This window comes from Neomonachus schauinslandi, chromosome 9 (assembly GCF_002201575.2).
Source record: "Neomonachus schauinslandi chromosome 9, ASM220157v2, whole genome shotgun sequence".
In the NCBI taxonomy this organism is placed as follows: Eukaryota; Metazoa; Chordata; class Mammalia; order Carnivora; family Phocidae; genus Neomonachus; species Neomonachus schauinslandi.
In genome coordinates this window covers 89,994,817-90,005,953 of record NC_058411.1, presented here as the reverse complement: position 1 = coordinate 90,005,953, position 11,137 = coordinate 89,994,817, and the positions used below count along the sequence as shown (strand labels likewise).

Here is an 11,137-nt window from a genome sequence, read left to right as displayed (position 1 = left end):
TGTCTGTTCATGTCTTCTGCCCATTTCTTGATTGGATTCTTTGTTCTTTGGGTGTTGAGTTTGATGAGTTCTTTATAGATTTTGGATACTAGCCCTTTATCTGATATGTCATTTGCAAATATCTTCTCCCATTCTGTCGGTTGTCTTTTGGTTTTGTTGACTGTTTCCTTTGCTTTGCAAAAGCTTTTTATTTTGATGAAGTCCCAACAGTTCATTTTTGCCCTTGCCTCCCTTGCCTTTGGCGATGTTTCTAGGAAGAAGTTGCTTCGGCTGAGGTCAAAGAGGTTGCTGCCTGTGTTCTCCTTTAGGATTTTGATGGACTCCTGTCTCACATTGAGGTCTTTCAACCATTTGGAGTCTATTTTTGTGTGTGGTGTAAGGAAATGGTCCAGTTTCATTCTTCTGCATGTGGCTGTCCAATTTTCCCAACACCATTTGTTGAAGAGACTGTCTTTGTTCCATTGGACATTCTTTCCTGCTTTGTCAAAGATGAGTTGACCATAGAGTTGAGGGTCCATTTCTGCGCTCTCTATTCTGTTCCATTGATCTATGTGTCTGTTTTTGTGCCAGTACCATGCTGTCTTGATGATGACAGCTTTGTAATAGAGCTGGAAGTCCGGAATTGTGATGCCGCTGGCTTTGCTTTTCTTTTTCAACATTCCTCTGGGTATGCGGGGTCTTTTCTGGTTCCATACACATTTTAGGATTATTTGTTCCATTTCTTTGAAAAAAGTGGATGGTATTTTGATGGGGATTGCATTGAATGTGTAGATTGCTCTAGGTAGCATTGACATCTTCACAATATTTGTTCTTCCAATCCATGAGCATGGAACGTTTTTCCATTTCTTTGTGTCTTCCTCCATTTCTTTCATGAGTATTTTATAGTTTTCTGAGTACAGATCCTTTGTCTCTTTGGTTAGATTTATGCCTAGGTATCTTATGGTTTTGGGTGCAATTGTAAATGGGATCGACTCCTTAATTTCTCTTTCTTCTGTTTTGTTGTTGGTGTATAGGAATGCCACTGACTTCTGTGCATTGATTTTATATCCTGCCACTTTACTGAATTCCTGTATGAGTTCTAGCAGTTTTGGGGTGGAGTCTTTTGGGTTTTCCACATAAAGTATCATATCATCTGCAAAGAATGAGAGTTTGACTTCTTCCTTGCCAATTTGGATGCCTTTGATTTCTTTTTGTTTTCTGATTGCTGTGGCTAGGACTTCCAATACTATGTTGAATAGCAGTGGTGATAGTGGACATCCCTGCCGCGTTCCTGACCTTAGGGGGAAAGCTCTCAGTTTTTCCCCATTGAGAATGATATTCGCTGTAGGTTTTTCATAGATGGCTTTTATGATATTGAGGTATGTACCCTCTATCCCTATACTCTGAAGAGTTTTGATCAAGAAAGGATGCTGTACTTTGTCAAATGCTTTTTCTGCATCTATTGAGAGGATCATATGATTCTTGTTCTTTCTTTTGTTAATGTATTGTATCACATTGATTGATTTGCGGATGTTGAACCAACCTTGCAGCCCAGGGATCAATCCCACTTGGTCATGGTGAATAATCCTTTTAATGTACTGTTGATCCTATTGGCTAGTATTTTGGTGAGAATTTTTGCATCCATGTTCATCAGGGATATTGGTCTGTAATTCTCCTTTTTGATGGGGTCTTTGTCTGGTTTTGGGATCAAGGTAATGCTGGCCTCATAAAATGAGTTTGGAAGTTTTCCTTCCATTTCTATTTTTTGTAACAGTTTCAGAAGAATAGGTATTAATTCTTCTTGAAATGTTTGGTAGAATTCCCCTGGGAAGCCATCTGGCCCTGGGCTTTTGTTTTTTGGGAGATTTTTGATGACTGCTTCAATTTCCTTAGTGGTTATAGGTCTGTTCAGGTTTTCTATTTCATCCTGGTTCAGTTTTGGTAGTTTATACATCTCTAGGAATGCATCCATTTCTTCCAGGTTATTTAATTTGCTGGCATAGAGTTGCTCATAATATGTTCTGATAATTGTTTGTATTTCTTTGGTGTTGGTTGTGATCTCTCCTCTTTCATTCATGATTTTGTTGATTTGGGTCATTTCTCTTCTCTTTTTGATAAGTCTGGCCAGGGGTTTATCAATCTTGTTAATTCTTTCAAAGAACCAGCTCCTAGTTTCGTTGATCTGTTCTACTGTTCTTTTAGTTTCTATTTCATTGATTTCTGCTCTGCTCTTTATTATTTCTCTTCTCCTGCTGGGTTTAGGCTTTATTTGCTGTTCTTTCTCCAGCTCCTTTAGGTGTAAGGTTAGGTTGTGTACTTGAGACCTTTCTTGCTTCTTGAGAAAGGCTTGTATTGCTATATACTTTCCTCTTAGGACTGCCTTTGCTGCATCCCAAAGATTTTGAGCAGTTGTGTTTTCATTTTCATTGGTTTCCATGTATTTTTTTAATTCTTCTTAATTTCCTGGTTGACCCATTCGTTCTTCAGTAGGATGCTCTTTAGCCTCCATGTATTTGAGTTCTTTCTGACTTTTGTCTTGTGATTGAGCTCTAGTTTCAAAGCATTGTGGTCTGAAAATAGGCAGGGAATGATTCCAATCTTTTGGTACCGGTTGAGACCTGATTTATGACCTAGGATGTGATCTATTCTGGAGAATGTTCCATGGGCACTAGAGAAGAATGTGTATTCCGTTGCTTTGGGGTGGAATGTTCTGAATATGTCTGTAAAGTCCATTTGGTCCAGTGTGTCATTTAAAGTCTTTATTTCCTTGTTGATCTTTTGCTTAGACGATCTGTCCATTTCAGTGAGGGGGGTGTTAAAGTCCCCCACTATTATTGTATTGTTGTCGATGTGTTTCTTTGCTTTTGTTATTAATTGCCTTATATAATTGGCTGCTCCCATGTTAGGGGCATAGATATTTACAATTGTTAGATCTTCTTGTTGGATAGATCCTTTAAGTATGATATAGTGTCCTTCCTCATCTCTTATTACAGTCTTTGGTTTAAAATCTAATTTGTCTGATATAAGGATTGCCACCCCAGCTTTCTTTTGTTGTCCATTAGCATGGTAAATGGTTTTCCACCCCCTCACTCTCAATCTGGGGGTGTCTTTGGTTCTAAAATGAGTCTCTTGCAGACAGCATATCGATGGGTCTTGTTTTTTAATCCAGTCTGATAGCCTGTGTCTTTTGATTGGGGCATTGAGCCCATTTACATTCAGGGTAACTATTGAAAGATAGGAATTTAGTGCCATTGTATTGCCTGTAAGGTGACTGTTACCATATATTGTCTGTGTTCCTTTCTGGTCTATGTTGCTTTTAGGCTCTCTCTTTGCTTAGAGGACCCCTTTCAAGATTTCCTGTAGGGCTGGTTTTGTGTTTGCAAATTCCTTTAGTTTTTGTTTGTCCTGGAAGCTTTTTATCTCTCCTTCAATTTTCAATGACTGGATAGAGTATTCTTGGCTGCATATTTTTCTCATTTAGTGCTCTGAATATATCCTGCCAGTCCTTTCTGGCCTGCCAGGTCTCTGTGGATAGGTCTGTTGCCAATCTAATGTTTCTACCCTTGTAGGTTACATATCTCTTCTCCTGAGCTGCTTTGAGGATTTTCTCTTTGTCTATGAGACTCGTAAGTTTTACTATTAGATGTCGGGGTGTTGACCTATTTTTATTGATTTTGAGAGGGGTTCTCTGTGCTTCCTGGATTTTCATGCCTGTTTCCTTCCCCAAATTAGGGAAGTTCTCTGCTATAATATGCTCCATTATACCTTCTGCCCCTCTCTCTCTTTTTTCTTCTTCTTCTGGGATCCCAATTATTCTAATGTTGTTTCGTCTTATGGTATCGCTTATCTCTCGAATTCTGCCCTCGTGATCCAGTAGTTGTTTATCTCTCTTTTTCTCAGCTTCTTTATTTTCCATCATTTCATCTTCTATATTACTGATTCTCTCTTCTGCCTCATTTATTCTAGCAGTTAGCGCCCCCATTTTTGATTGCACCTCATTAATAGCCTTTTTGATTTCTACTTGGTTGGATTTTAGTTCTTTTACTTCTCCAGAAAGGGTTTCTCTAATAACTTCCATATTTTTTTCAAGCCCAGCTAGTATCTTTAAAGTGATGATTCTGAACTCTAGATCTGACATCGTACTAATGTCCGTATTGAGTAGGTCCCTGGCAGTCGGTACTACCTCTTGTTCTTTTTGTTGAGGTGATTTTTTCCGTCTTGTCATTTTGTGCAGAGGAGAATAGATTAATGAGAGGACAAAATGCTAGCAGAGTAACAACGTCCCCAGAAAATATACTCTAAACAAATCAGAAAAAACCTGAAGCAGTGGGAAAAGAAAGGGAAAGAGAGAAAAAAGAAAAAGAAAAAAAAGAAAAAGATAAAGATAAAAACAAAAACAAACAAAACAAAACAACAACAACAAAAAAACCAGAATGTGATCAAATATGATCAGGCTGGTATATAGATCAGTGCCACACACTAGATTTGGGGTGTATTTTGGTCTTTTAGAAGAAAGTGACTCCCAAAATTTTAAAGAAAGAAAAACTTATATATGTACAAAAATAAGGGTTGATCTGATGAAGGGATGGAATATGACTGTAAAGATGGAAATTATAAAAAATTTTATAAAAGGAATTGATAAGAAGTTGTTTGAAAAAAGAAAGAAGAGGATTTAAAAAAAGAAAAAAAAAGGGAGAGGATGTGATCAGGCAGGGGAATAGAAAATACCATATACTAGAGTTTTAGGGTATATTTTGATCTGTTAGAAGAAACTATCTCAAAATTTTAAAGAGAGAACAACTTATATATATAAGCCAAAAATACGGGTAACTATTATGAAGGGATAGAATATGACTCTAAAAATGAAAAATAAAAATGTTTTTTTTTTTTAAAAAAAGGGATTGATAAGATGTTGGTTGAAAAAGGGAAAAAGAAAAATTCAAAAAGAAAAAAAAAGAAAAAAAGACAGTTAAAAAAAAATTAACTTTGAAAGACTACAGAATCATGGTAAAAAAGCCATGAATTCTATGTGCAGTAGTCCCCTAGAGCTGGAGTTCTGCCGTTCTCATTGATCGGTAAACTTGGTCTTGGCTGGCTGTTCTCGCTGATCTTCTGGGGAGGGGCCTGTTGCCGTGGTTTCCAAATGTCTTTGCCGGAGGCAGAATTGCCCCGCCCTTGCCCCCTCCCAGCTAAGTAATCTGCTCGGGTTTGCTCTCCGGGGCTTTTGTTCCCTGCGAGCTTTCCATACAGCTTTGGAGGCGGAGAGTGAAAATGGCGGCCTCCCAATCTCCGCCCCGGAGGAGCCGAGAACTCGGGGCCCTGCTCCTCAGTGAGCCCCCAGAGAAAAGCCGTCAGTCACTCCCGTCTCCCCGGTCTCCGGCTGCACTCCGTGCTCACCCGGCCTGTGACCGCGCATTTCTATCTCTGGCACCCGACCCCGGGTGGAGTCTCCAAACCCAGCAGATCCCTGCGGCGCACTCCCGCGCGGCTCCTCCCGGGGGAGGAAGTTGAGTCTCCCCGGGTCTGCCGCTTGTTGGGTCCCTGCTGGAGGAGCAGTGGCCCGACTGTGCCGTGGATCACGGTTTATGGCAACCCCGAGCTGAGAGCCCGCGCCTGGGCTCCGCCTCTGCAGCCGGCTTCCCTGCTCCGATACCTGGGAGCTCTGCCACACTCAGGCACCCCCGGTCTTTCTGTGACCCGTGGGTCCTGAGACCACACTGTCCCGGAGGGTTCCACCCCCCGCTTAGCCACCAGAGTGACGTCCCTCACCGGCGCAGACTTTTAAAAGTTCCGATTTTGTGCTCCGCGGCTCTATCACTTGCCAGAAGAGGCCGCCAGAGGCCCCTCCCCCACCGTCTATCCTCCCGAAATATCGCCTCGGATTCACTTCTCCGCACGTCCTACCTTCCAGAAAGTGGTCGCTTTTCTGATGAGAGAGTTGTTGCTCTTCTTTTCTTCGATCTCCTGTTGGGTTTGTAGGTGTTCAGAATGGTTTGATCCCTATCCAGCTGAATTCCTGAGACCAGACGAAATCCAGGTCTCCTACTCCTCCGCCGTCTTGCTCCGCCTCCTCCGTCTTCTGCCCATTTTTTGACTTGATTATTTGTTTTTTGGCTGTTGAGTTTGAGAAGTTCTTTATAGATCTTGGAAATCAGCGTTTTGTTTGTAGTGTCATTTGCAAATATCTTCTCCCATTCTGTGGGTTGCCTCTTTGTTTTGTTGACTGTTTCCTTTGCTGTGCAGAAGCTCTTTATCTTGATGAAGTCCCAATAGTTCATTTTTGCTTTTGTTTCACTAGCTTTTGGAGATGTATCTTGAAAGAAGTTGCTGTGGCCGATGTCGAAGAGGTTACTGCCTATGTTCTCCTCTAGGATTTTGATGGATTCCTGTCTCACATTGAGGTCTTACATTTTGAGTTTATCTTTGTGTATGGTGTTAGAGAATGGTCGAGTGTCATTCTTCTGCATGTGGCTGTCCAATTTTCCCAGCACCATTTATTGAAGAGACTGTCTTTTTTCCATTGCATATTTTTTCCTGCTTTGTCGAAGATTATTTGACCATAGAGTTGAGGGTCCATATCTGGGCTCTCCATTCTGTTCCATTGGTCTATATGTCTGTTTTTGTGCCAGTACCATGCTGTCTTGGTGATCACTGCTTTGTAATAGAGCTTGAAATCAGGCAACGTGATGCCCCCAGCTTTTTCTTTTTCAACATTTCCTTGGCAATTCGGGGTCTTTTCTGATTCCATACAAATTTTAGGATTGTTTGTTCCAGCACTTTGAAAAATGTCATTGGAATTTTGATCGGGATGGCACTGAAGGTATAGATTGCTCTGGGTAGCATAGACATTTTAACAATGTTTATTCTTCTGATCCATGAGCATGGGATGTTTTTCCATCTTTCTGTGTCTTCTTCAATTTCTTTCATGAGTGTTCTGTAGTTCTTAGAGTATAGATCCTTTACGTCTTTGGTTAGGTTTATTCTGAGGTATCTTGTTTTTTGGTGCTTTGTAAATGGAATCGTTTCTCTAATTTCTCTTTCTACAGTTGCATTGTTAGTGTATAAGAAAGCAAATGATTTCTGTGCATTGATTTTGTATCTTGCCACATTACTGAATTACTGTATGAGTTCTAGTAATTTGTGGGTGGAGTCTTCTGGATTTTCCACATAAAGTATCATGTCATCTGCAAAGAGAGAGAGTTTGACTTCTTCTTTGCCAATTTGAATACCTTTTTTTTCTTTTTGTTGCCTGATTGCTGTTGCTAAGACTTCTTTTTTTTAAATTTAATTTTATTATATTATGTTAGTCACCATTCATTACATCATTAGTTTTTGATGTAGTGTTCCGTGATTCATTGTTGGCGTGTAACACCCAGTGCTCCATTCAGTACGTGCCCTCCTTAATACCCATCACCAGGCTAACCCATCCCCCACCCTCCTCCCCTCTAAAACCCTCAGTTTGTTTCTCAGAGTCCATAGACTCTCATGGTTCGTCTCCCCCTCCAATTTCCCGCCCTTCATTTTTCCCTTCCTACTATCTTTTTTTTTTTTTTTAACATATAATGCATTATTTGTTTCAGAGGTACAGGTCTGTGATTCATCAGTCTTACACAATTCACAGCGCTTACCATAGCACATAACTTCCCCAGTGTCTATCACCCAGCCCCCCGTCCTTCCCACCCCTGACCACTCCAGCAACCATCAGTTTGTTTCTTGAGATTAAGAGTCTCTTATGATTTTTCTCACTCTCTGGTTTCATCTTGTTTCATTTTTTCCTCCCTTCCCCTGTGATACTCTGTCTTGTTTCTCAAATTCCTCATATCAGTGAGATCATATGATAATTGTCTTTCTCTGACTGACTTATTTCACTTAGCATAATACCCTCTAGTTCCATCCATGTCAATGCAAATGGCAGGATTTCATTTTTTTGATGGCTGCGTAATATTCCATTGTGTGTGTGTGTGTGTGTGTGTGTGTGTATCACATCTTCTTTATCCATTCATCTGTCGATGGACATCTTGGCTCTTTCCATAGTTTGGCTATTGTGGACATTGCTGCTATAAACATTGGGGTGCATGTACCCCTTTGGATCACTACATTTGTATCTTTGGGGTAAATACCCAGTAGTGCAATTGCTGGGTCATAGGGTAGTTCTATTTTCAACTTTTTGAGAAACCTCCATACTGTTTTCCAGAGTGGCTGCACCAGCTTGCATTCCCACCAACAGTGTAGGAGGGTTCCCCTTTTTCCGCATCCCCGCCAACATCTGTCGTTTCCTGACTTGTTAATTTTAGCCATTCTGACTGGTGTGAGGTGGTATCTCATTGAGGTTTTGATTTGGATTTCCCTGATGCTGAGTGATGTTGAGCACTTTTTCATGTGTCTGTTGGCCGTTTGGATGTCTTCTTTGGAGAAATGTCTGTTCATGTCTTCTGCCCATTTCTTGATTGGATCATTTGTTCTTTGGGTGTTGAGTTTGAGAAGTTCTTTATAGATTTTGGATACTAGCCCTTTATCTGACATGTCATTTGCCAATATCTTCTCCCATTCCGTTGGTTGTCTTTTGGTTTTGTTGACTGTTTGCTGTGCAGAAGCTTTTTATCTTGATGAAGTCCCAATAGTTCATTTTTGCCCTTGCTTCCCTTGCCTTTGGCGATGTTTCTAGGAAGAAGTTGCTGCGGCTAAGGTCGAAGAGGTTGCTGCCTGTGTTCTCCTTTAGGATTTTGATGGACTCCTGTCTCACATTTAGGTCTTTCATCCATTTTGAGTCTATTTTCGTGTGTGGTGTAAGGAAATAGTCCAGTTTCATTCTTCTGCATGTGGCTGTCCAATTTCCCCAACACCATTTGTTGAAGAGACTTTTTTCCATTGGATGTTCTTTTCTGCTTTGTCAAAGGTTAGTTGACCATAGAGTTGAGGGTCCATTTCTGGGCTCTCTATTCTGTTCCATTGATCTATGTGTCTGTTTTTGTGCCAGTACCATACTGTCTTGATGATGACAGCTTTGTAATAGAGCTGGAAGTCCGAAATTGTGATGCCGCCAGCTTTTCTTTTCTTTTTCAACATTCCTCTGGCTATTCGGGGTCTTTTCTGGTTCCACACAAATTTTAGGATTATTTGTTCCATTTCTTTGAAAAAAGTTGATGGTATTTTGATAGGGATTGCGTTAAATGTGTAGGTTGCTCTAGGTAGCATTGACATTTTCAAAATATTTGTTCTTCCAATCCATGAGCATGGAACGTTTTTCCATTTCTTTGTGTCTTGCTCAGTTTCTTTCATGAGTATTCTATAGTTTTCTGAGCACAGATTCTTTGCCTCTTTGGTTAGATTTATTCCTAGGTACTTATGGTTTTGGGTGCAATTGTAAATGGGATCGAATCCTTAATTTCTCTTTCTTCTGTCTTATTGTTGGTGTATAAGAAAGCCACTGATTTCTGTGCATTGATTTCTGTATGCACTGAATTGCTGTATGAGTTCAAGTAATTTGGGGGTGGCGTCTTTTGGATTTTCCACATAAAGTATCATGTCATCTGCGAAGAGAGAGAGTTTGACTTCCTCTTTGCCAATTTGAATACCTTTTATTTCTTTTTGTTGTCTGATTGCTGTTGCTAGGACTTCTAGTACTATGTTGAACAATAGTGGCAAGAGTGGGCATCCTTGACGTGTTCCTGATCTTAAGGGAAAGGCTCTCATCTTTTCCCCATTGAGGGTGATATTCGCTGTGGGTTTTTCATAGATGGATTTTATGAACTTGAGGAATGTTCCCTCTATCCCTATACTCTGAAGAGTTTTAATCAGGAAAGGATGCTGTATTTTGTCAAATGCTTTTTCTGCATCAATTGAGAAGACCATATGGTTCTCCTCTTTCCTCTTATTAATGTGTTCTATCACATTGATTGATTTGCGAATGTTGAACCACACTTGCATCTCGGAGATAAATCCCAGTTGGTTGTGGTGCATGATCCTTTTAATGTATTGTTGGATCCTATTAGCTAGGATTTTTTTGAGGGTTTTGGAATCCATATTCATCAGGGATATCGGTCTGAAATTCTCCTTTTTGATGGGGTCTTTGCCTGGTTTGGGGATAAGGTAATGCTGGCCTCATAGAATGAGTCTGGAAGCTTTCCTTCTGTTTCTGTTTTTGGAAACAGCTTCAGGAGAATAGGTATTATTTCTTCTTTGAATGTTTGGTAGCATTCCCCAGGGAATCCACATTGAGATACCACCTTATACCAGTTAGAATGGCAAGAAAATTGACAAGGCAAGAAACAACAAATGTTGGAGAGGTTGTAGAGAAAGGTTGTTACACTACTGGTGGGAATGCAAGTTAGTACAGGCACTTTGCAAAACAGTGTGGAGGTGCCTCAAAAAATTATAAATAGAGCTACCCTATGACCCAGCAATTGCACTACTGGGTATTTACCCCAAAGATACAGATATAGTGAAAAGAAGGGCCATATGCACCCCAATGTTCATAGCAGCTATGTCCACAATAGCCAAACTGTGGAAAGAGCCGAGATGCCCTTCAACAGATGAATGGATAAAGAAGATGTGGTCCATATATACAATGGAATATTACTAGCCATCAGAAAGGATAAATACCTAACTTTTACATCAACCTGGATGGGACTGGAGGAGATTATGCCCAGTGAAATAAGTCAAGCAGAGAAAGTCAATTATCATATGGTTTCACTTATTTGTGGAACATAAGGAATAGCATGGAGGACATTAGGAGAAGGAAGGGAAAATGAAGGGGGGGAATCAGAGGGGGGAGATGAACCATGAGAGACTATGGACTCTGAGAAACAAACTGAGGGTTTTAGAGGGGCGGGGGGTTCGGGGGGATGGGTTATCTCGGTGTTGGGTATTAGGGAGGGCACGTACTGCATGGAGCACTGGGTGTTATATGCAAACAATGAATTATGGAACACTACATCAAAAACTAATGATGTAATGTATGGTGATTAACATAACATAATAAAATAAAATAAAAAAACACACACACCCACACAAAAAAACCCCCAATAAAACATAAAAAAAAAGAAAACCACCTTTCTAAGAGACTCCTCTCAACTGTCATTATGTCTCTCTCATGTGGATGGTTTTGGAGTCAAATATATCTAGGTTCAAATTTTAGCAGTGTATGTTCTTGACCCAG

At 40.4% G+C, this 11,137-nt stretch overlaps 1 protein-coding gene across 1 annotated transcript in view; it reads left to right on the top strand.

The window, feature by feature from the left end:
- The window catches only part of ATP8B4 (ATPase phospholipid transporting 8B4 (putative)), a 243,701-nt gene that overhangs the window by 59,600 nt on the left and 172,964 nt on the right, over positions 1 to 11,137 (top strand). The window lies entirely within an intron of this gene.